The 24,375-nt window shown below is 41.3% G+C and overlaps 1 long non-coding RNA gene across 1 annotated transcript; it reads left to right on the top strand.

Moving 5' to 3' along the window:
* The first annotated feature begins 206 nt into the window (after window positions 1-206).
* On the top strand, window positions 207-24,167 carry LOC134142280 (uncharacterized). Its single transcript, XR_009958812.1, has 4 exons — window positions 207-310; window positions 2,020-2,178; window positions 3,820-3,985; window positions 23,598-24,167. It is a non-coding gene; the product is annotated as an uncharacterized LOC134142280 (long non-coding RNA).
* The last annotated feature ends 208 nt before the right edge of the window (window positions 24,168-24,375 follow it).

Raw genomic sequence — 24,375 nt, 5'->3', positions numbered from 1 at the left:
CCATTTCTGGGTCATGCCTGGCTACAGCAGAAACGATAACATGCCTATCCTGAAACTATGGCTATGTAAATGACCTTTGGCTTATCAAGCTGCCTAAGATATTCTCCTGACATAGAAATCATTGAATTTTGATAATGACTTTGTCACTGAATAGAGTGGAAGGAGAGGAGGCTTCAATGATATCTCAGCCTATTCCCCTGCATCAGTCCAGCTGACAGATGGTCTTCTAACTGGCGTGTGAAAACTCCAACAAAAGAGGTACCACAAATCCCCAGGCAGTCTCTTCAAGAGCTTTGATATCCTGACTCCCGTAAGTTTTCCTAATATCTAGCTTATACCTTGTCTGTGGCAACGTAAGCTCCTGATTTCTCTTATCCTCAGTGGACACAGAGAACATGCTGCTTCTTTCCTCTGATACAGCTTTTTTTTATGTCTGGAGCTGGTTCTCCTTGCTCCCCTCATACTGTACAGCACTGCAAGCGTAACAACATCAGGAGTTTTTTCAGTGCTTGTGCAATGGGGAATCATCCTGATTGGGCTGCTAGGAAAGAGAAGAAAAGGAAGCTAATAAATCTTTTCTGCCTCTCAATCTTATGGTTTTCTATTTTTGCTTTGGAATGGAACATAATATTCTAAGCTCTTCAGCACAACAATGTATCAGGCAATTGGTAACAATACCTTAGGTTTTGGGGCGAGGGGTGCTCTTTTGTGGCATTTGTGTGAAGGATGATTTTCATGAAGCAGTTTTATGGCTTCAGTGAAACATTTGTAAAGTGGCTGCTGCAAGTGAGACTGATTGTCTAATTTCATTCTATTTTCTGTTTTCATTAAGTTGTGTAAATCACTGGGTATTATGTACACTCCACATTTGATCACTTCAAACCAGGAACTGAATATTTTGTGTGCCAGGTCAAATTCATGGTTTCTATGAAACTCTTGTTTGCTATAAATAAAAGCTCGTTTACCTATATGTCAATGAATAGGAACATAAAAGGTATTAGGAATAACCAAGTCTTTTCTCTTTCATGAATGTATACTTATTTATTATATTTGCTCAGTTCAAGCAAAGGGAGAATTTTTGGTGCATTTTTTCATTTGCCATGTATTTCATAAAATGTATTACACAGACATTTAGAATATATCAGACAATGTGGAACATATTACAGCACATAGCAGCTGTCATGATATTTCAAATATATTACATGGAATGACATAAAATATTTTCAACATATTCTTATAATTTTAACATATATATTGTGGTATCCCATATTTTAAGAAGTAGAACAATGGATCAGTTCTTTTTTTTCTTCTTCTTTTAAAAATTGCATTTTATATATTGTCAGATATATTTTTACCATGTGTGCAATAAATTATATGAAACACATAACACACATATGGGAAAGGTATGACTTTTTTGGGGGGGGGGGAGGTAGTGGATTGTTTAGCAAGGAACTTAAATCCTTTGTGCATTGTTTAAGCAACAGTCAGTATCTCTGGCCTCATCTACAGGCAGTAGGGTTTGTTAAAACAAGCATTTGTGATTTGCAGTGACTGAAGCTTTTCCTGGTGAATTTAAGATGGGAGGATAGAGTCAAACACAAAAACTTGCAGTCTGGAACAAACATCAGGAATGCTTTGTAGTAGAGCAATCAATTTTCTGGAGATCATGAGAAACTAGGGAACACAGCCCTCTTACTCACTAGGGCCTGGAAAGAAGATGCATTGTTAGCAGCAGCTAGGCAGAGCCAGGTGATTGCAATCTGCCGGGGCAGTGGTATATACTCAGCAAACAGCCCAGCTTCTGGGATGCTTTGAGCTGTTTTCATTGCCTTCTTCCTAAAGATGATGGCAAACTCATAGTAATTTAGTTAAGCAAACGGAGATTTAGAGAAGCCAATTTTTACAGAGTCCAGCAATCAGAGTTTCAGCTAGTCACGTTGATGCACTGGGAATTGTAGTGTGCAGAAATATTCCAAAAATAGATTTAAATTAACCATAAAGATGGTTTTTTGTCTACAGGAGTTCAGATGCCTGTCAGTCCTATTTTAAAGGAATATCTGAAAATCTGAGCTAGTCTGAAGGTGTTTTTTGTTGAAGTAGCTGTTCTGGTCTACTTTCACTGTCCTGTGCTCTCCTGCGCTACTGTTGAAGCAGCCCTGCTCCTGGATGCTGGTTTTGGTGAGTGACGTTCCTCTCTCTCCACTCTGTAGCTGCTCAAGTTTGAACAAATCTCTAAACTCAAGCAAGATGTGATCCAAGCCTTACATCCTAACACAGATGGTACTTTTACCTATGACTTTTTTGGGGGGGAGAAAGCTTTATGACATCTGTTGACACCTGTGGAGTACATTTGATTTCATGTGAATGAGCAGGTGGATTTTCAGGCTTGGAATTTCAAACTTAGCTTGGGTGAAGATCTCAACTTGCCTTGGATTTTCCCTCCAGGTCACTAAGGCAAGAGTACACCTTCTCTGTGCGCTACTGGACCATTACACCTTTTCTTAAACCCTGTGTATGGTGGACTGCAGTCTTCCTGCCTCATCACTAAAAATGAAGAATGCTCACACTGTGCGTTACCAAGGGAGATTTTAGGCCAAAAGGAAATAATCCAATATAGTATTTCAGCAGTGAATCTGGATTTTATAAGTATAAACCAGTGCTCTGAAAGACTAACCCAAGCTATTTAATAGCTGCTTAATTCGCCCACTATGACTACATTTTTTATTTCCAATAAGCTTAGAAGAGCTAAGATTTTATTACTTGAGGCTGGTAGAAATTAAACCAGAGGAATTGTTCTTAGATTCTACACTGGAAAAATGACAGCCCTTCTCTATGAACACATCAGCTGTAGTAAGAGGGGCCTTAAGAGTCACCTTAACATTTGAGGAATGGCCAGCCTGAAGGTACACCATGATAATATAAGAACAGCTCAATACCAGTAGTTATTCTTGTCCTTTTATCCTTTATTGGGCCTTATTGACTAGATGATAACCAAATCCTCTTTGCTTCATGATATTTTCCATGGCACAATCACGTTTGAGTGCTGGTCTGCAGTGCATTCCCTGCAGACCAGCTGAGTCTGTATTGCATGAGTCTGTATTGCATCTCCCCGAAAAGATGGCACATGTGCGGTTCAGCTGTGGATAGGAATTGTAGGGGAGGGGAGCGAAACATTCCATCAGCTGGTGGTGATGGCACATGAAAAGTGTGGTGATCCTAGAAAATGTGAGAGACCTGACCTCAGGGAGGTCTCCATGGAGATTTTATGCCATAAAATCTAAGAAATCTTGACAGAGCATTCACAAAGTCCTGTTTTTCTGTTAAAATAATGTAACCAATTTGGGCAGCTATTCACAGGTATAGCAAATGACACGGCTTTTGACAAAATAGCTGTCTCAGCCTCTATGTCTCAAATGCCTGATGAGCAGCATGGAAAGTCAGGCCTTTGAAAAGGGCAGTTGCCACTGCGTCCTTGACACATTGCAAATCAGTGCAATGAGTGCATGCATTTATTCCATTGAGCTCCTGCCTTGCAAATAGCTAAGCTGTTTTGACCAACACATACACATATATATGTATAAATATACATTTATGTTTGCACATACACAGATACACATGTGAGTAGGTAATAAGCCTGAGGCAAGACTTCCACAGGGAATTTCAACACCGGTGATGAAAACTGGGCAGTGTTGCAAGTAGATTTCCACAGAAGGAAGTGCTGAACAACCTTCCTGATGTCCATGGTCCTCTTCGGGATCAGTGACACAGACAGACAGACAGTCCTCCCTCCCTCACCTTGACCACATTTTCTCCCCACAGAATTCCTGCCAAAATAGTGTTTACTCTCTCCAGTCCGTCTGATTTCCATGCTGGCACTGCTGGGACTGCAGCAGGGGAAGAACCAAGGTGTGTTTCTGAGATACTCTGTTAGCTCTCCCACATGAGAGGCATGCAACGGGGAGGCAGAATCTGCTGATCGAAGCAGGTATGTGTGTGCCTTTGTGTGGGGTGACACATTTGTACATCAAATAGTAAGATCAGGAGAAAGCCCCCTCCTTTGCACTTAAAAAAAATGGGAGTGCCTATGCCCCTTAGGAAGCAACCTCATAGGCTGAACAGCTCCAGCAGAGATTGTTAGACAGATAAAAGTGTTGTAGGAGCAGGATAGGAGAGAGAGGCTCCATCTTGTCCCAATTTCCTGACAGGATTAAGAGAAAGAGGGGGGAAAAAAAGATTTTTTTTTCCTTCAAGTTAGAAATGTGATTTTATTTTTCTTTTTATTTGGTTTCTGGCTTTTGAGCCTGCACCATGCACTTGGATCAGATAAAATAACAACTTTTTTCCTTCCTTTCCATGTATTTAGAAATATCAAGCTTTCAGTTTCATGATATCATCCCTTTCCTGTCCCTAAGTTGTACTTTTGGGTGGACAGCTGGAAGCAGAAAAACCTTAGTTTATTTCTCCTCATCATAAGAATTTTCCATTCTGCTTTGTAAGTCACCTAGGGCCAAGAAGCAAAAAAAGTATAGAGTAAAAGATTTCCTAGTGAAAAGTACATTAAAGACCAGTTCAGCAGAGGGCTGTTTGGCCATTGCTTCTTTATCCAATTGCTCAGGAGCTGTGTGAACTATGTCGTGATTCTTTTACACTCTTCCTCTTGTTCATGGATTAGAAATACACCAGCCCTGAGACTTCGAGTGTTGCCACTGAGTAAGCAAATGAGAGTTATCTTGACCATGCTTTTGGAGTAATGAGAGATTGTTCTATAAGTTCATGGGTGTAAAGAGATTTCTCATTTTTATGGCCATGACAGGTTGCTGTTGTCCTTTCCCATTTAACAGGTTATTTTAATTTGACACATTCTAATTTAAGACATAATTCTAAATTGAACTAAATAATGTCACTTGTTGTGTGGGGGGAGTGTTCATTCCTGATTTAGCTGTTTCTATGGATGGAGATGACACCATAGTCTTTAGTCACTACATGTCAATGGCAGATCACTGTGAAAAATGCAAGCATTATATTAGACTGGATAGACAGGATTATTACCTTCAAAATGTGTGGAATAAAAATTCTGCTCTGCTCAGCAGCAATAAGGCCTCACATAGAGAACTGTGTCCCCTATGGGGCACCACACTTCCAAGAAGTAGAAAATGTTTAGAGTCCAGAGATGAGCGGTGAGGACTGTCAGGACTTCAAAACTAAGATTTATGGGGAAAAGAGTGAGCAAATAGAAATCTTTAGTCTAAAGAAGAGAAGTCTGAGGGGACACTGGATAGCTGTCTTCAAGCCGTGATTTCTTGTTTTGCCTCAGCAACAAAGAGCACAGATTATTCCTATCTACAGTGCAGTTTCTTTTTATGTATTAATATCTAACATGAGGAATATCGGTTAGACATTCTGGGATTTCTAATAATAGGGATAATTCATCCCTGGAAGAGATTGCCTAAATATCAACAATTTGTGATGTCTCCAGAAATAAAGATTTTTTAAGAGTAGATGAGATAACATATGTCAGAAGTTATATGGCTAACACTAATCCCTCTGTGGGTGAGGAACAGGTGAGGATGACGCTGAGGGATGGTGCCACCTCTTCTTTAGGATTCTGAGATTCTCTTGATGCACTAATCTTAATTATTTCCTTCAGAAGGATGTTTTCCAGTAAACTAATCAAGCAGCTCTGCTGTGAACCCTCTGCAAGTTATCAATGTGCTGCTTGAATTGCTAGCGCCAAACATGAATGTTGCATTTCAGCAGTAGTCACACCAATGATGAATACAGTTGTCTATTACCATTCCAGCTTCTTTTCAGTATATCTTGTTTATACTTCCAGAAATAGCATTCACCCTTCTTAACACTGTATCCACTGAGACCTTAAATCATCTCCAAAATTGCAGCTGTTGTGTTCCCTATCCCGTGCATAAGCCCCATTGCATTCTTTGTTCCTAGATGGATGACTTTACAGCTGGATGCATTAAAATGCATCATGTTTTCTTGCACTGAGCTTACTGGCTGACCCAAGCCAATCTGTATCAATGACCAGGCTTCATTATTTACTATCTTCTGTTTCCCCAGTCACTTCCTTTCCCTATTAAATCTGTATGTATTATGAAAAAATTGTACTGATGCTACAATTCCTTCCAGGTCACTGAGATCCTTAAAGAGCAACAGTACAGAAATGGATGTCAGCTGGACTTTCCAGAAATGCTTTCTCTTCACAGAAATTCTCTGTTTTCTCATTCAATTTGAGTTCCACAAGTCAGCCATTTCTGAACTGCTGAATGCAGGCCAAATGCATTTTGCGTCTTTCTAGTTTCTTAATTAAAACATCCTGCAGGGCAAAGTCAGCTGCCTTTCTGTAGAAGGACTTCTGCCTTACAGAAGTGTGTTACATCACCAGAATTATCCTTGGCCACCAAACTGGTAATTTTATCAAATAAAGATATCTAGTCATTTTGACAGGAACTGTTTTCCATAAAACTGCATTAACTGGCTTAACTTATATTTCCTAATGTAACTGTTTATTAGCTGAGCCCATGTCATGTTATCATTTTACTTGGAGTATGTGTCAGGCTTGCAAACTTAGAGCTATAATGAAAATTAAAGAATCATAAAATTTAGATTGGAAGGGACCTCTGGAGGTCATCTTGTCCAACATCCCTAACTCAAAGGATGGCCAACTTCAAAGTCTGTTCAGAGCCTTGTCCAGTCTAATCTTCAGTATCTTCAGGGATGGAGATCCCACAGCTTCTCTGGGAACCTCTCCCAGTACTTTGACACTTTTGTTGTATGGATTTTGTTCTTGATTTACAGTCAGAATTTACCAAGGGGCAGAGTGGGCCCATCGCTTCTTGTCCTTTTGCTATGCCTCTTTGAGGAGTGTCTGGCTCTGTCTTCTCTGTGATACTCCATTAGACATCTGAAAACATCATTTTGATTCCCTTCCCCTCTCCAGGCCAAACAAACCCAGCTTGCTGTGCTTTGTCTTGTACTTTATGTGCTTCAGCTCCCAACCATCTTAGTGTTTTTCTCTCCAGTTTCTCAATATTTCTCATGCACTGTGGACCCCAAAACTGAAGACAATACTACGTAGAGGTGGGTAATCGCATCCCTTGACCTACTAGCATTCCTTCCCATGCAACCCAGTAGGTGGTTAGCTTTCATTGCTCAAGCACACATTGCTAGCTCCTGTTCAACTGCTTGACCACCTGGAGCCTCAGATCCTTTTCTGCAGAGCTGCTCTAGCTCGTCAGCACCCAGCACCATTGTTGCACAGGGCTATTCTATCCCAGATGCAAGATTCAACTTCTTTTTTTCTTGAATGTCATGAGGTTTCCTTCAGCTCACTGAGCCTTGTAGATTATTGGTAGAATGTCAGATTTCTTACAGCTGTTGGGAAATCTTTGGTTGTACTTCCTTCCAGAAGCTGGATATAGTCAATCAAATAGTCCTTCCAGTTCAAGACACTTGAGACACTTGTGTTTCTCTGAAAGAGGCACACAGAGGGCTGGAGGGGGTCTGATGAGAAAGAATTTTCTATTCACATAAACTTTGATAGAGCTCAGTCCACATCATGAGACTTTGGACATAGGTCAAACCCATCCCAAACTACAGGCTTTTTTTTCCAACTTTTTTCCTCTCAGTAGAATCACAAGAAGGTTGCCAGATTTTTTTTTCCTCTTGCTGCCCTATGTTTTTCTGCTTTTGCAGAGTATGGAGACAGTCACCAGCACTGTTCTCTGTCAGTAATGTGTGTTGGTTTCACTAGCACAAATGACTGTCCAGAAAATGGATCAGTTAGAGCTGGAATAAAACAACTCTTGCTCTTTCTAAAGCTCATTGATGCTTTCTGAGGATTTATACTGGGTCTCTTTGTTTCAGAGATGTTCTTTTTCCATATCTCACATTGGCCTTTGTGGTTTTTGCCAAGACCTGGGAACTGGGCCGGGAGACAAGGAGGATGAGGAAGAGGAGTTTGATACTCTTGGTGTTGTAAATTTGGTCATTAAAATCTTGAGAACAGATTAAGCTGAAATTGCAGTTTAGGAAATGTAACCTGATAAAATAGCACAGACTTCATTCCCTGCTGTGGGAATCACAGCCAGCAGCTATTTCCAATACATTATGAGCTGAGATTTTCTCCCCCACCCCCAGGTTTTAATCTTCCTTTGCTGTATTGTAACTTTCATATTCATTGTATGCCTCAGCCTTTAAACCTCACCGCTGCTAAAAAGCAGTCTTTACTGCAATTAGGGAAGCTGGATAAAAATGAAAAGAAAAATACGTGCAATCCAAAAAAATGAGGAAACCGAGTGTCATTGGCTTCTCCGAGCCCGAAACGTCCACTCTGATTTCGATGGCTGACAGCTGGGATTTAGGAAGCACTTTTGTTTGTTTATTTGTTTTCACTACAGATAAATGAAACACTTGTAGGAAATAACCAACAAGATGTTGGGAGGCCACATTTAGATGATATTTCTTCTTGGCCTTTATGCCTGCCTGCCTCTGCACAAGACGCTGAATGAGACCTGACAGCAGATTTTCTTGAGGCCTGCTTCAATCAGAGGAGAATAAAAATACATATTTTTCGTGTTTGGAGCCTAACCAGTGAGAATGAATTCCAGATCTGATCTGGCAAACATAACTACTCCTCTGCTAAAAAGGCACCTGAATAGCTTTGGTGACAAAATGGTGACCAACCCCCATTTACTTGCCTGCAGGAATTTACCTTTGAGGTGGGGTCTCGAGACCCTGCTGATATTCCCAAAGGGAAACTTCAAGGGCAGGCAGTGCATGGCACACCCACCTCTTTCCCATCACATCTACTCAGGGATGACAGGACTTGTTTTTTGTGTGCAAACTCCAACTAGACCATCTACATATGATGACATTTATCAGAAAAGATGACCAGGTTCCTTCCTATCAAGGCCCATATTCCTTTCTATGAAAGGCTTTACAGCATCTACCATAGGAGCAAGCAGCTTTTGTGGCCTGTCTAAGAGCAAATGACTTGCAGGAGATTGTCAAGATGCCTTTTAATGTAGGACTCCTAGGATCCAACCAGCAGCAGGAACGGCTGAGATCATGATCTCATCACCATGCTTGCCTAAACTTCAGAGTTGTGCAGGGGACTACTCTGAGCTTCTGCTCTCTGACTGTTCAACCTGCCTCTATGCTGTGATTCACCAGGGTCATGGCATTATCATTTCATAGAAAAGGGACCCTGGAGGTAAACTTCCCTGGAAACTGGGCTGGGTTTGTAGAACTCCTTGTTAGATAACTGGGAGCAGGAATTTTGCTGTACATACATGAAAAGCATACATGGAGAGTGTGTAACTTGCCTTTCCTTTAATCAGCTGTTTGTCTGCACAGTGACACAGGCTTGCAGAATAGGTATTTCTCCTGTGCCATGAAAGGAAGGATGAGGTAGCTGGTAATGCTGTTCCTGCTTGGGAATGCCTGGGAGGCATGAGATTATCATGCTGAGGGCAAACTCTATATTTGTTAGAGAGAGGGGGAGAGAAGAGACAGGACTGTCATGATAACTCTGCAGAGGATATTTTGCAAGTCTGCAGGATGCAAGTACAGACTATGAGGGTTGGTCTGATTACGTTATCTAGTTATGATCACACTCACTTCCAGCTGCACCAGGCAGGGTTTCTGCATGCATCACAACACAGAGTTTTCTTTCAAAAGAAACTAAACTTTTCTAGACTCCCAGACTTACTGTGGCTGAGTACAGACCTTGGGATCTGGGTCAGGTCTTGTTTTATCCTTGTGGATTTTACCTAATCCTCACTGAGCACTGCCAGAGTTTCTCTAGCCTCATTTTTCTGTTTGTATCTCTCTGATAATATCATTTACCAATGGTAGTTGTATAGATATCTTAAAGTTTTTTTTTTCCTTAAAACAATGTGTATATGAGAGGAAAGATGCCAAATACAAACCACCCCCAGCCCTTCCCCCCCCCCCCAAAAAAAAAAAAAAAAAAAAAAAAGAAGAAGAGGCGGGGGGAAATGGGCTACGGAATATTAAAAGGAACTCCTGCCTTTGATGGGTACATTTTCCAAAGAAAATAGAAGAAAATATAACAGACACCAAGAATAACATCCGATTTTCTGCTGCCAGCTCTTTTTAGGCCTTTAAAAACCAGTCAGTTTTATTCGACATACTTTCTGGGAAGGAAAAAAAAGGGGGGGGGAAGTGAAGAGCCACACACTTCTAATCACATTCAAGTAGGCACTGTACAAAACCTGCTGGAAGCCAGCAATAGTGATGACTGGCTCATTACCATTATATAAATAGTATTTAAAGTGCAGCTGGGCCCTCACATGAGCAGAGATCTAATTGATGCTGAAATATGTTCATTTCAAGTCCTGTGACTTCACGTGGAAAATATTACGCTGGCTAATTAATGGCAATGAGAAGAGATGATGCATTGCCTTATAAAACAAGTGACTGAGATGTAGAGCCTCTGTCCAAAAGGAAAATAGGAGTAGGGGAAGAGTTCTGAAAGTTTAAAGAGAAAAAAACCCAGCAAAATAAAATGCATGCTCACACACTCACAGTGACACACACACATAAGCAAGAAATAGAGATATTCAGGAGGAAATGGCTTGCTATTTATCTAATGTCTCTCAAGCCAAATCTGAGTTTATTGCATGTCCTTGACAGAAAGACAGCACAAAGCCCAGCGTTTATATACAAGAGCTCAGGAAAATATTAATGCCCTGATTCTGGCGATTCTGAACACTACCTACCTAATAGCCTTTTCAGGCACTTTGCAAGGCTGCATCTACTATGTATTTATTTAGCGCATAAAAATATGAGTTGGCTCAAACAGGGAATATAGGCTAAGATTAATGGGGGAAATGAATTGGCCTCTGTTGTGCAGTACAACAGACATGATTATCATGATGTCCTCTAGCCATAAATCATACAAATGCATGAATTGAAACTTTGATGAGAGCTTTCAGTCTAGTATGTTGTTAGCCATACTAGAAGGTATAGTCAACCACGTCAGAGGTGTGGCTAAAAAGGTTAATATTGTGGACAAGCCGTTGTTAGGTAAGGCCAATAGGAACTAGATTCATCACAGTGGGGGAGACGGCTGTGTGCGAATAGCTAGTTGTCCTTAGCAAGATACGGCCCTTCCTTACTGCAGAATGGAGTGAGAAGGAAAGATCTTCTGCAAGTTGTTCAAAGAAACAGAGGCTGCCCCATACAGATAAGAAGTCACAGAAGTTAAAGATACAACACTGGGTATCTGTCCGCTTCTTTGCTCTTAGAGGACTATTTGGTGTGTTGATATGTGTCTCAGGATGGGGTCTGGCAGCCCCAAATGCTAGGTTTCCCAGTACTCTATTAAAAGAATTCACAATAGTGCCACAGATCTTACTGTCAGGAAAAACTTGGCTCCAAATTTCTCCTTTGCTTATGTTTCCTTACATCATTCATAGCAAATCACTTCCAATTTTCTGCACTTTGGGTGTTTTATCTCTCTTCTCTGGTTACCCACAGACTTTTTTCTGTCTTTTCCATGGTTTTATCATACATTCGAGCTCTTTCATCATTTAAAGACATTTTTTTTGAATTCTGTGATCCTGCCCCTATCTTTCTTTCAGAGACTTGATCACTTTTAACAGTCAGCCCATCATTCCCAGTGACCGATCTTGTTGCTAAATCATACCGTAAACCAACATTTTCCACCAGCCCTTGGCTGTTTTCCCTTTATCTGATTTCTAAATCTAAATGGGAAGCAAATCCCATTGATTCTTCATGTTACTTCCCTTTTGTATGGGTACCAATTAACAGAACTAGACTGCATCCTTCCTTTATACCATTTACTCAAAAATTATACTCCCCAAATTGCCTTTCTTCTACCTTTCTGTCATGGTTGTTTTGGGGACTCCTCCCAAATTATTGCTGCTTATACATTTAATCAAGTGCCTGCTTATTTCCATTTCCAGAGACTAACGAAGATGTTAAATGAGACTCTTGCGGCATCCAAGTAGGCGCATCTGTCTCCATGAGACAATGTTTATAGCTAAGCCAACAGCAATGATTTTTGGAGTAGAATCTCAGGAAATCATTTCTCAAAAGCCAAAAATGTATCATCTGCTGATAGTCATTTCTCAGTGATACTGCAAACACAGTCATCATGGAGTGTCAAAGGCCATACAAAACTAATGCTGTTTTTCCTTCCCCTGCTCCAGTCTTCTGTAAAACAAACGGGTGTTACTTGGATTTTGGATAGCTTGGGGTACCACTTATGGCCAGGACATCACAGGAGGCATGTAGCCCTACTAGAGAATAGTCTGAATTAGGAGATCTCTTTAGAGATAGTTATTTGAGCTCTGCCTATCCACCTATTAATCATGATGAACATTGCTTGTGACATTCCCTTTTCAAACAACCAACGTACTCATCTCTCTCCCAAAAACAAAGACCCCCCCCCAAAAAAAAAAAAAAACACAGAGAAAAACAAAACCACTCAGACAAAACTTTGCACCGTATGCACTAGGGGAAGGGATAAAGCACAAACATCAGAGAGATTCTAGTTATATTATATTATGCCCTATTGGCAGGGACTCAAAAACAATGACAGTAAGAATGCATCAGACCCAGGACAGAAAAAAATAAAACAGTTTCTCATAATTTGGTTTTCAACATTTCAGTGTTTCATTTCAGCAAATCAGAATGTCATCCTAGTAGCCATAGTGGTAGAAATTCCAAATACCTATTTTTGAAACAAGCCCCCTAAAAGACTTTCTTATAATCATTTATACACGTCTATTGTACACATATTTGCTATCTTTACTCCTGCACAAATCAGGACTAATACAGGACACCTGAGAGTGATGGGGGAGAGTGACCTTTATCCATAATTTCTTAAAATGATTTTAAAACTCCCCTACATTTTTTGCCATGCAGTCACACTTCCCAAATTCATGCCAGCAGTTCCTTTAATCACACCCCCACATGTATTTGTTTGTTTATTAAGTGCCAACTGCATTGCCTGGGGCAGGCAAAGCAACTGAGACTTGCCACATTTCAGACTCACACCTGCATCCAGGATGCAAGTGTGATCTTCCAAGAGTAGCATGTTTCAGTTAGTGGCTGTTAAAGGAGCGTTAATGGAGCGGAGGTGGCAGTGTTCAGATCACCTCATATAGGTGTTTATCTGAAGCACTACGCTGGCCTGTGCCAGGTGACTGTGTAGAGATCTTGTCCGTCAATCCTGAACTCCAATTTCTGCTGCTCTGTTCTACACAAATACCATTTGTATCTACCCAGTCCTGCCATAATCACAGTGACGTAGAGCCTGGATGTTGTCCAAAGTGTTTTGCCTGAGGTTACAAGGAAGATCACCGAAGAAAGTTCTGATTTGAACCATTATCTCCCAAATCCTAATTAATTTCCCTGCTGGCAGGGACCTCTCTCCCTCCTCTTGTGGTTTAATTTGCACACCTGAAATAATGAATGAAAACAGAACAGGAGTGAGAAGCACAGAGGCTGCTGGGCTGGTTGAGGGCTTTGAACACACCCTCCAGAGGGGAGTTCGAGTGGGGAGGCTGGCTTGCTTGCTGCCACTGAGCTGTCTTTTGCAAATCCAGCTCCACCTGGAAGCCCAGGGTCTGAGATGTCCTTGAGGAATCTCTTCCCCTGCCTCACCAAAGAGATGCCTCCATTTTGTGCCCTGTAAATCTGGACTCTATGCTTGTAGCTGTGCATTTACATCTATCATGGACACACAAGAAACATACACCTATAGAAAATGTGTCAGTGAAGTCTTGCACAGGAGTGATGCCTGAGGACTTCAAAATTGGTCCTCTGACTGAAAGCCCTTTAATAGCACAGGAAGTTAACGAAATTTTGTGATGATGCAGCCTCAGGGAACTGACTAATTTCCCTGCAGGACAGAGGCTAGCATGAATAAATCCTTCTTCCTGTCTCTTGCTTCTCATGACATTGATGCCTTCTAAGTTTTGTCTTTCACTGTCATCAAAGCTGTTCTCCAAAGTTTGCTGGTTTCACATTGTCTTTTAATGTAATACCAACTATTAATTCAGCTGAAACAGCACATGAGCTTTCTCCCTGATGATCTATTGTTTTGTAAACTGGGCAAAAAATACCTACTTTAGCAGAAGTCAAACAGACAGGAGGCAAACTGCAGCTCAGTGCGAGCTTTTACACACCCCTCTGCTGATTTTTGTCTGTGCTTTATTATAAATGGCTTGAATAAATATATTTTTTTAATTATTGCTAAGCGCAGGTGTTTCAGAGCTGTACTGTATCCTCCAAACAGCTTCAAACTAGTGATCTCAGAGAGGAAGAAAAAAAAAGTGGCTGAAACCACCAGCAATCTCCAGCTGCATCTACAGCTTTGGACAAGTTTGATCTGAACCCAAACGCTAACAGATCAGGACCTGTGCTCTGCAGTTTTTCATTTGAAACTCCCAGCTTTGATTTTTGAGGAGGGGAAAAGAAGGGATGGGTAGGGGATCAAAGGCACCAGCTACGTCCACACCCTCATGTTAAATCCAAACCTACTTGCTTTAGGATGTTAAAGAAGACATAGCAGGAAAAATAGAAGAAACAATGTTTGCAGAGAAAGAGGGGAAAAAAGAGAGGATCTGAAGCTATATTCTACTTAAAGTTCAGCTGTGCAAATGTAAACTTTACACACAAACACTCATTGTTCTGCTTCAGTTTTAGCATATATATCTCCTCCTTGCCTGTCAGACCACCATCCAGAATACAACAACAAGGTCAATTGCCACTCTGCCAGAGTTGTAATGGATCATTTGACAATCAGCATGAGGCCCTCCCAGCTGGCAAAGAACAGAGGTATAATGGAGGAGGATCATAAGATGCCACTGGAAGAAGTGGAGTTGCATCAATACTTTCTCCAGGGAGCCTAGGCCAAGGAGTGGGTTGAGCACTGGTGCTCTCTTCTGATCCACGTCTAGATACCCATGCTTTCATTGATAGATAGCCTATGACTGCAGAAGTGTAGCCTAAGCTCATATAGCCCAGAAATTCCATCTGCCTTTGGTGTACATGATCTCAGGCCACCTCTAGAGTGGATTCTGGGGTGGGCTTGTTTATCCAACATCAGTTGCCAAAAGAGTAGTGAGAAATGCAGAGGCAGCTGGGCTGGGCATAGTGAATGTCCTTAAAGACTGATGTAGTGGCTGTAGACAGGAATTCAGACTGGAGGGATTTCTGGTCATTTGGTTGGCATCAGGCTGGGTGCCTGACCTGGAGGGCATGGCTTGAATTAGTGCCGTGAGAACAGGCCCAAATAAGCCTGTACCCCAAAGTATGGGACTGAATGAGGGAGAAGGTCTAGAGTAGAGCTTATGGAGCTTGATGAGTGGCCATATCTAGAGCAGCAGACTAACTTCGTCAAATAGAATTAATTACCTGTCCAGCAACCACTCCCATGGCATAAGGAACTCTTCATGGGGACCAAAAGCCTTCACAAGGTTGGGACAGTTTGGAATAGCCATTGGATTCAACAATATTTTATATATGTGAACACTAGGATCACAGACCACTCTGAAACAGTTAAGGGTGAGTATGTGCCTGCTGTTAAGGGCCTTGGTCCACTCCTCACACTAACCTAGGGTTCAGACTCTGTCCAACTACTTCTTTTTCTTTGCAGCACACTCTGGTTTCCTCTAACTAGCCAACTTGCTTCTCACTGGATTGTCCCCCTCAGATTGAAAGATACCTCAGCATGAATTCACCCTTCCTATCAGCTGAAGCTACAAAAGAAAAAATGGGCCAAACTCCTTCCCTGGTGTACTGTCAATAGGGTTATACGTCAAATGAACTTGATCTAGTATGCCACTTTCCCTTGACACTTCTTTTCTACCGCTAAATTAGGTAGGTTATAGTCAGTCGTTTCTGGCAGAACCTTCATCAAGAAATTCTCCCCAGGGGCAGATGGGAAGATGGGTAGCCTTTTATCCATCTTAGTATCAGTATTCGTACAGATATGGGGCTTAGAGGCCTCTGTTATTCCTCACAGCAAGAACAGCAACAGTACTCAGTAAAACACATGCAGAGTCACTTAAATTTGTACTTATGCCTTGGTCTGAAGGGTCTAGTTCATTCTGATAGCATTGTTCATGCTTCAATCTCACTGAGGCACCAATTCTAAAGCAACTGAAAAACGCTTATCTGATTACATTTATTCATAACCGAGGCTGGATTTGAATGATTCATCAAGGAGGGAATGCAGCACACTGCAAAATCCAAGCACTAAGACATGCAACCCCTGCTTTCATGAGGCAAAATATTCCAATGGATAAGAAAGAAACAGCATGAGGAAGGGAGAAATGAACTTGGAAACAATAAACTAGCTGATGTGTAGCATCCAAGCATGACTGATAAGAGAGAAGCAGCTGCTAAACTACCAGCCAGCGCACACATGAGAATGGCATAACTCCTATTGAGCCATGAGACACACTGCTCAGAGGATGGCCTGGAACACAGACGTGACTGCCTGGCATTGAGGTAATGGCACAGAGCCATTGGGCGTAAAGACCATGTGAGTTGCCCAGATGGCTTCTGCCCTATAACTAGTACAGTCATAAACAGCATGTGCTATTTCCTCACCATCTATCACAGAAGCTTCCCTTGGCCAAAGAGAGCAAAAGATTGATTATTCTTGGCTGATCTTTTCTTACTGGACAGAAGCTTCCTGGTTCATATTCAGATTTAGGAGAATTGGTCTTGTCGTTCTCAGATTACTAGTTCAGCTGCTCCATTAGGGGAACTTCCAGGAATGGAGAAGAAGGGGAGTGGTTCCAAAACTCGAGACTGGAAAGTCTGAGACATGTGCGTTTCTCTGTTTCTCTGTCAATATGCGTTTGTACCATACTTAATGCAATGTCAGCTTTATGAGGTCATTGGCTCCAAAGTCTAGCTCCCAAACTGAAGGTTCCTCTGGTAACATTCATTGCATCTCCTGTTTCCTTTGCTGTTTCCATTTGCAAAAAAAGGCAGTAGGTCAGAGAAAAGCACAATAAAATCATGATGCATGTCCAGTCATGGAAAACACTGAACTGTCCCCTCAGTTGTCACCATTAAAAATCTGTGAGGCTTCCAAAGCCAAAAGCTCACCTCTAGCTTGCTAATTACATCAACAGCAGGGAAGCACCTCCAGCAATAAGGGAGATCACGTTCTTGATTGCTGGAATTCTAATTATTTGTTTTTAATTTTGTAGGTATTTAAGTAGATAAGAAGAAACAAAGATTCTTTGCTGAATCGTTGCCGTGGAACAACTATTCATCTTTCTCAGTTTTCCTGAGGCTAACAAGTTCCTTTCTTCACCTCTGTCTAGGTGGTATCTCTAGAGACTGAGATCTTGAACTAGCATGAGTGAGCAAAAGAACTTAATTCAAAGCATCATGCAGGCAAGGAAAATCTTTGCATAGATTTCCAGATTTCCTGGATTAGACCATAAGCAAGAAGAATTTTGCAGTTCCAACAGTGTTGACCGCCTTTCTCTGCAAAAGCATGAACCTGAAACATCCTGCAAGCTGGATGTGCGGCTTTAGATAGATATACATGTTCCCCAAGCATCCTTGTGACTGTGACTGCAAAACATATTCTACTGCACTGGTTCATTATTAATTCTTTTAATAGTAACAGATAGATTAGGTCAAAGACAGTTTTAAAAAATGGCCAGGATAAGCAAGGGAACCAGATTTTGAATGGTCATTTCACACCTAGCTTTCAGCACACAAAACAGAAGTGGACAATATAACATCTTACATTCGTTCTAGCTGTATGATCACAGGACTTTTACAATTGCATAGATTAGAAATAAAAACAATAACTTGTGTATTTAAAATTAGGGTAAATTTATTTTCATTACACATTTCCAACTAGCTAGTACCTTCCAGAATGAGTGCTGGATAGGAAACATCAACTTAAAATTAAAGTGAGCTGTAAGCAAAAGTGGGTTTTAATTGAAAGCATTTCCATATCATACCATTTCCACATCTTCCACTGCTGACTAGCCACCATATTAACTCTAAGAGCCCACTTTCTGAAGCAAACTTCCTTTTGGATGCAAAATATAACTCCAAGAGGTCTCTGATATGCTATCAACAATTCTGGTTTCTGACAAAACGTAAAGCTAACTAATGGCAAGTTGATGAACTTAAAAAAAAAAGAGAGAGAGCTTTTTTTCTTGGATAAGTAAATAATGCAAATAATGTGGGTCATGTGCATTAATACTTTTGTTCTGACATAACTTTGCATAGGCCTTGTGTTCTTGCCAAGGTGCCACCTGGAACCAACAGCATACATTTAACACAAAACAGAGCAACCATCGTATAAAATCAAATCAGAGGACCACATCTAGCCCAGTACCCTGTGTCTGGCAATGGAATACAGGGGATGCCTGAGAAACGAGTATAGGAGACAAAGTAGGCATAAGGTGTTCTTTCTTTTAGTGTCTTCTCACGGCCTACCTTGTGATTTACAGTTGTTCTGGACCAGAAGTTATTCTCCAAGTTCTTGTACTTCACAGACACTAAAAGACATATCACTAATGGACTAATCACATTTTGAGCCGCTGTATAATTTTAGTTTCCACAATACTCCATGGCAATGACTTTTTATTTAAATATAGACTGTGCAAAAGGGTACTTTTGTGTTCAATTTTAATATTCTGCCTGTTAACTTCACTGGGGGTTCTGCTAACTTTATTATGAGAAGTAATTACTGTATGTTTCCTATTCACCTGCTTTGCATCATTCATAATCCTGTAGGGCTCTATCATATTTCCCTCAATCGTCTCTTTTTCAAGTCAAAGCTTTCTAGTATATTCAATGCCTCCTGGCAAAACTGTAGTACCATGGCTTTACCAGCTTTACAGTATCTTTTTTTTAGTCGGGTGGGACCAGAACTTCAGTTGATTTTCAAGAGGTGGGCACACCCTCATTTTATACTATGGTGAAACTACTTTCTCTGGTCTGTTGTCAGATGCATTCCTAATAATTAATGATGTTCTGCTGATCTCTCTTACTACCACTGAGCAATGAGCTGACATATGTAGAGAACCATCCGTCATGGTTCCAAGATCTCTTTGTGAGTGGAAATAGGTAAATTATAGCTCATCTGGATAGTAATTTCCCCCCCTATATGCATTATTTTGCATTTATCAAAACCGGATATATTAAAATCCCTGATCACTCAGTTTCATTAAAATCTCAACAGCACATAAGTTTTGAGCTCGTCTGGTAATGGTGAACAATGCTAAACATAGCCAGGATTGCTGTCACCTACACTGATTTGTGGTCAACAGTTCACTGATACAGCAATGCACAGCTGTGTTTTTTACTCAGTGGAAGAAGCCCTGGCAATCCCCACAGTCTTCTCAAACAGGTGAAAGATTTGTGGCCAGCAGGATGCATCTTCTGGCCTTTTTCTTGGCAGTGGTACATTCCTTGGGCCCTTCAAGATTTATAAAATTTATCAGGTTTTTTAATTTGTTAATATATGGATGGAAGTCTTCGTTCTACCATTTCACAGTGTCTTCAAATCCTTTCTGCCTCCTTTTCTCTCCAGCCTCTTCAATTTTCTGATGGTTTCTGTGGTTGATGACTCAACCACATTCATGGTATCATCGTATCTTCTAAACTTTCTGATGAAGATATGGATCACTGTATGGTTGCATAACATTTCTCTGTATGACTGGGTATTAAATGGCATAAGATACATCTAATATACCCTTCATTGTATTACTTCCTTATTCTGAAATAATTTCTGCAGCATTTCTGGATCAGGGACTGCCTTGTCTGTTGTTGGTTTGCACAGAGCCTAGCACAACAGTACCTGATTCTAAAGTAAGAGAAAGAGGCGCTTTACCAGACAGCTTTATAGCTGTCATGTGCCCATGCTATTACGTTTCCTATCAATTTCTCAACCTTTCCCCACAAACTGTTTATAGTAACAATGGATTCATTTTCTGCTAATCTTGCCCCCTGCTCAGTAATTTTCCTGTATTTCTGTTAGTCAGGGTTAGAAGTGGCAAACATGACACTGTGTCCTGGCTCAGATGTGCCTTCAGCCTTCAAAGATTATCGTTTTATTCCTGTCTCTGCCACCAGGCTGGTGAGACTGTGCCAAGATGTTTCCTCCTCTGGAAAAACAGTGTAATTATTTTGGAAGCTCCTTTGCAAGCCTGTTTTGTGATCTGCTGACACAACACACTGTATAAGAGCGGGACAATATTATGATTATTGTTGTTGCTATTCCTTCCAAAGTTTCAGAGTTGATTTGCAGTCCCTCCTCCTTCTCCTTTTTCTTTTAATGGAGGAAGCTACAAAGCAGGAGTTGGCAGCTGATGGGATCTGCAAGATTTATTTTTTATTACTGACCTTTTCCAAAGCCTCAGCAATTGTCTCTCCCTTTCCAAAACACACATGCAGCTCTAAGGACAAGTCAAAAGCTGAAGTGCTATTTTTGAGTGGTTTTGAAGGCATATTTTTATTTTATTCTTTCTCTCCCTTTGTACCCTCCTCCTGATCAAAGACAGAAATGAATGGAATTCTATTTTGGAAAGGCATGAGAAACAGATGCAAACATACATGCATTGGGTAAGGCATTCTCTGAAACCTTGTCAACTGCAAGAGCAGACTTGGAAAGACATTTGATGTTGGCAGTCTTTTGAATTGCTATCAACAAGCAAGGCAGGACAGCCGGCCATCTAACTATTTAAACAAACAAGTAAACATCATGTAAAATTAAATATGTAAATAAAAATGTGTGTATATGTTCCTTGGAAGGGAACTAGGTACTACAATGCTAGAACTAGGAAAAGCAGTCTGTATAGGTCCTTTTTTTCCATTTCTGATTATTTTGCTTCATACTATTTACAGAGATTTTTTCAAAATAGTTTTTGGTCCCAGCACCTCCTCTCTCTGCTCTTTCATAGAGTCTCAGTCCAGACTTAGATAAGGATGTCATAGGATGCTAGTTAAGCCTGGTGCAGGGCTCCTGAGATGGGTGAGGTCCCTGGAGGGTTTTCATCCTCTCAGGTTTCCAAATGTTAGCACGCAACCCACAATGACCCTGCCTAACCCCATAGTGTTCCAGCTTCTGGAAGCAGCTCCCTTTTTTACCTGAGGGATGCTAGAGCAAGGATGACTGTGGAAGCAGCGGATCTCCTTTACATGTGCACAAAAGGGCTGGCTAGAGCTTTGTGCGTTTTGTTGTTAGGCACAGCACATTTGGTCTCTTGTGCAACTTACTCCCAAATCCTGCAGATTTTGCTGATTTTATTTGCAGAGCAAAACAATGGGAACTTTCTGCATGTTTCAGGCTGAAAGCTGGGGAAATCAGCTTCCTTGGCCTGACAGTCTGCAGGCCATTTGAGGTAATGAATATCTGTCCTCTCAGAACTAGGCTGTGATTTCAGTTCATTTTCATTTTGGCTAGGAGAAGTTTGACTCACTCTGGCCTGGAGAAGAGCTGAACTGGTGGCCTAGCAGTGAACAGTACATTCAGAGGATCCAGGCAGCAGAGCTGTGACTGCATGAAGGATTATAAGTGCAATATTGTAGAGGGGCCCCTCTGGAGACCCTTCTAAATTTTCATACCAAGGGGGAAGTTGTTGAGATGGTGGGCCTCATAAGCACTCCAGTTTCTGATGTTTTATACACAGCCCTGTTGAATGGCAATTGTCCCTAGCAAAGAGAGGATGTTTCTATGAGTGTCTCCTCTTTAATTGTTGTTAGCACATTGCTAGTTTACTGCAATGCAATAAGAGATTATGACATTGCAGTCAAACTCTATGCCCACTTTTGTAAATGCAGCTCTATGTGGCCCAATTTTTTAGGCTGTTACTCACCTCTTCCTTTGGTCATAGGAGATACCAACTTGCCAGTCTTCAGGCATTTCACCTCTGTGAGGACTTGGCTTACCAATAGAGGAAGGTTTGGCCTTGACAGTATCAGGGACTCCTATGGAGACTGGTACCATGAGATGCAGAAAAAAGCCAGATTAAGAGGTAACATAAAATAGCAGAGCTCTTTTCACTCTCTTTGGACATCCTGTGCCAAAAAGACACCATAGGGTTCAAGACTCAAGGCTGGGAAGGAAATAGGTCTTTTCTAGGTGTGCCAATAAAAAACAGAGTTAGATCAGCAAAGAGCAAAATGACAATGTTTAGAAGAAAAAAAGTTTCTTCTTCACAGCTCAAGTCCATCATCTCTGAGGAGAGGCAACCAGGACTCATCTCCTGTAAGGCTCTTCCACCTCTGGTGAAAGGTGGACTGGCAGCAGGCTACAGTGGTCCTGGCAGGGTGGCCAGCCATCCGTTATCTTCATGAACTTTCCCAGCCTTGTGATATTTTGCCAGCTTCAAATTGAGCCCATCACCTTCTAGCTGATTTGGGATGAGGAGAAACTCTTGGAAAGGCTTTCGTCACCTGCTGCTTAGCTTCTGCCTGTGCTTGCACAAGCTGTGAGGTGCTGGAAAGACAGTCCTTTTCTCTGTCTCATTTCCCTCACCCATAAAATGGCTACCTTTTAATTCTCCTATCAGTAGTCTACTAAAGACCCAGTATATTTTAATGATACTATAGTGATCACTCTGTAATGATGTGATTGTCTCCATTACTATAAAAGTTCACATTACTGCTGGAGTCTATTTACAAAGCTCCAAGGAGCTTTGGTGTGGCATGTGTTTTCTTGCTTTGCCTAGATGATCATGTGCAGGAACACATTGGAAAAAGTTTGATTCTGAAACAGGAAGATGGTGTAGATTTTTTATTTAAACCTAGTTTTCAGTTATACTTCGGAAACATGTTATATATTTCAAGAGACAGCATTGCAATCTTCAGTCCTAACCCTAGATTCTTTTTTCCTGCCCAAAATTATCTTTAAATGTTACTGGCTAGCAATAGCCACCAGGCGACGCTAAAGTAATCTGAGATTCTGGGGCATATGAGAGACCTGATCACACCCTCCGTGTCCTAGTCCTGCTCGCTATTCTAGCTGCAGGCTGGCAAGGATGTCAGCAAGGGGAATCCTGTGCCATGGAGAGGTGTTGTGGTCATCTCTCCTCCAGCGATGTTGTTTCAATATACTAGTCTGCACAACACAACCCCCTCAGCCCTCCCAGCCTAAGCACAGGGCCAGAGTGTAGGTGACAATGGTTTTACTGACATTCTTTTGCCTGTGTGGGCTTTACGGTTGGAAGGCTGTGAAAAGGAGAAGGAGCATGTGTCTGGCATGTTGAGCAAAGGAGGGAGCTCCAGGCACGGGTGTGATGACTGTAGATGGTGAATTCATTAGCCCAGGATTATAGCAAGAGATGGAGCCTGAAACACAAGAGCAGAATCTGTTTTCAGAGCTTGGGGGTGGTGGGGTTGGGCTTGGGCCCATCTAGAATTCAAACTTCAGTGCAGAACTCAGCAGAAAGACACACCAGGCCCAAGGGAGAAAAAGTAAGTTATTCACACACGCAGATCAGCAATAACAGTGAAGGGGATGCAGAGAAATACCTGCCAAGTACATTTTTTAAATATTAATATTCTCTCTTTTTTCTTTACTTTTTTTTTTCCAGTGGGAAAGCCCCTCCCCACTTAATATTAGATCTGGCGCCTTGATTTCCTTCTCACTGAGACATTCCATCCATCTCCAGCACAATGACTAACACTGCTTTGCTGCACAATAAACACGGTGACCCAGCTCTCTGGATTGTTCGCTTGGAGGACAAGCGTTCAGCCCACCTTGGAAAGGACAAACTGCCTGTCAAGGCAAAGGAAGTAACAGGGTGATTCAGAGCCAGGACACCCAGATCCAGCCACCTTTGCAAAAAAGTAAAAATAAAGGTCATCTTTAGATTTCAATCAAGATTAGAATTTCCCAGGTTTGGGCTTGTTTTAATAGGGGGGCTGAACCAGAATGCTAAACTGAAACTTCCTGGCCCACTGGGGATATTTTAGCTTTGGAGTAAAATCTTGTTTCAAGTTCTGCAGGTTCAGAGCCCTTTCTTGTAATAACTCCATATCACACTTGAATAAACTGATAGTGAATGTCAGCATTGCAGCTGGGTCTATGCTTTATAACAGTGTCATCTGCAATGTTTAGGGATGAGGATTTGGTCTAAAAGACTACTACTGTGAACACTACTGTCACTCTGTCAAAGCATGAAAAAACCCTCTGCTCTGCCTTGCCTCATTTGTTCAAAATTAAGTTTTCTTTTTTCATTCTTCTAATCTAGAGTGCTTCTTGTTTTATGCCTTTACAGTGATTGTTCAGGCAGAACTATCTAAAGAAAAAAAAGAGGTAGTAAACATTGTGCTCTGGAAACCGTTTCTGGAACATTCATGCTTGTACGC

Source organism: Rhea pennata, chromosome 6 (assembly GCF_028389875.1).
Source record: "Rhea pennata isolate bPtePen1 chromosome 6, bPtePen1.pri, whole genome shotgun sequence".
NCBI lineage: Eukaryota > Metazoa > Chordata > Aves > Rheiformes > Rheidae > Rhea > Rhea pennata.
Note: the sequence above shows the minus strand (reverse complement) of the source record. Positions and strands in the feature narration are given on the sequence as shown.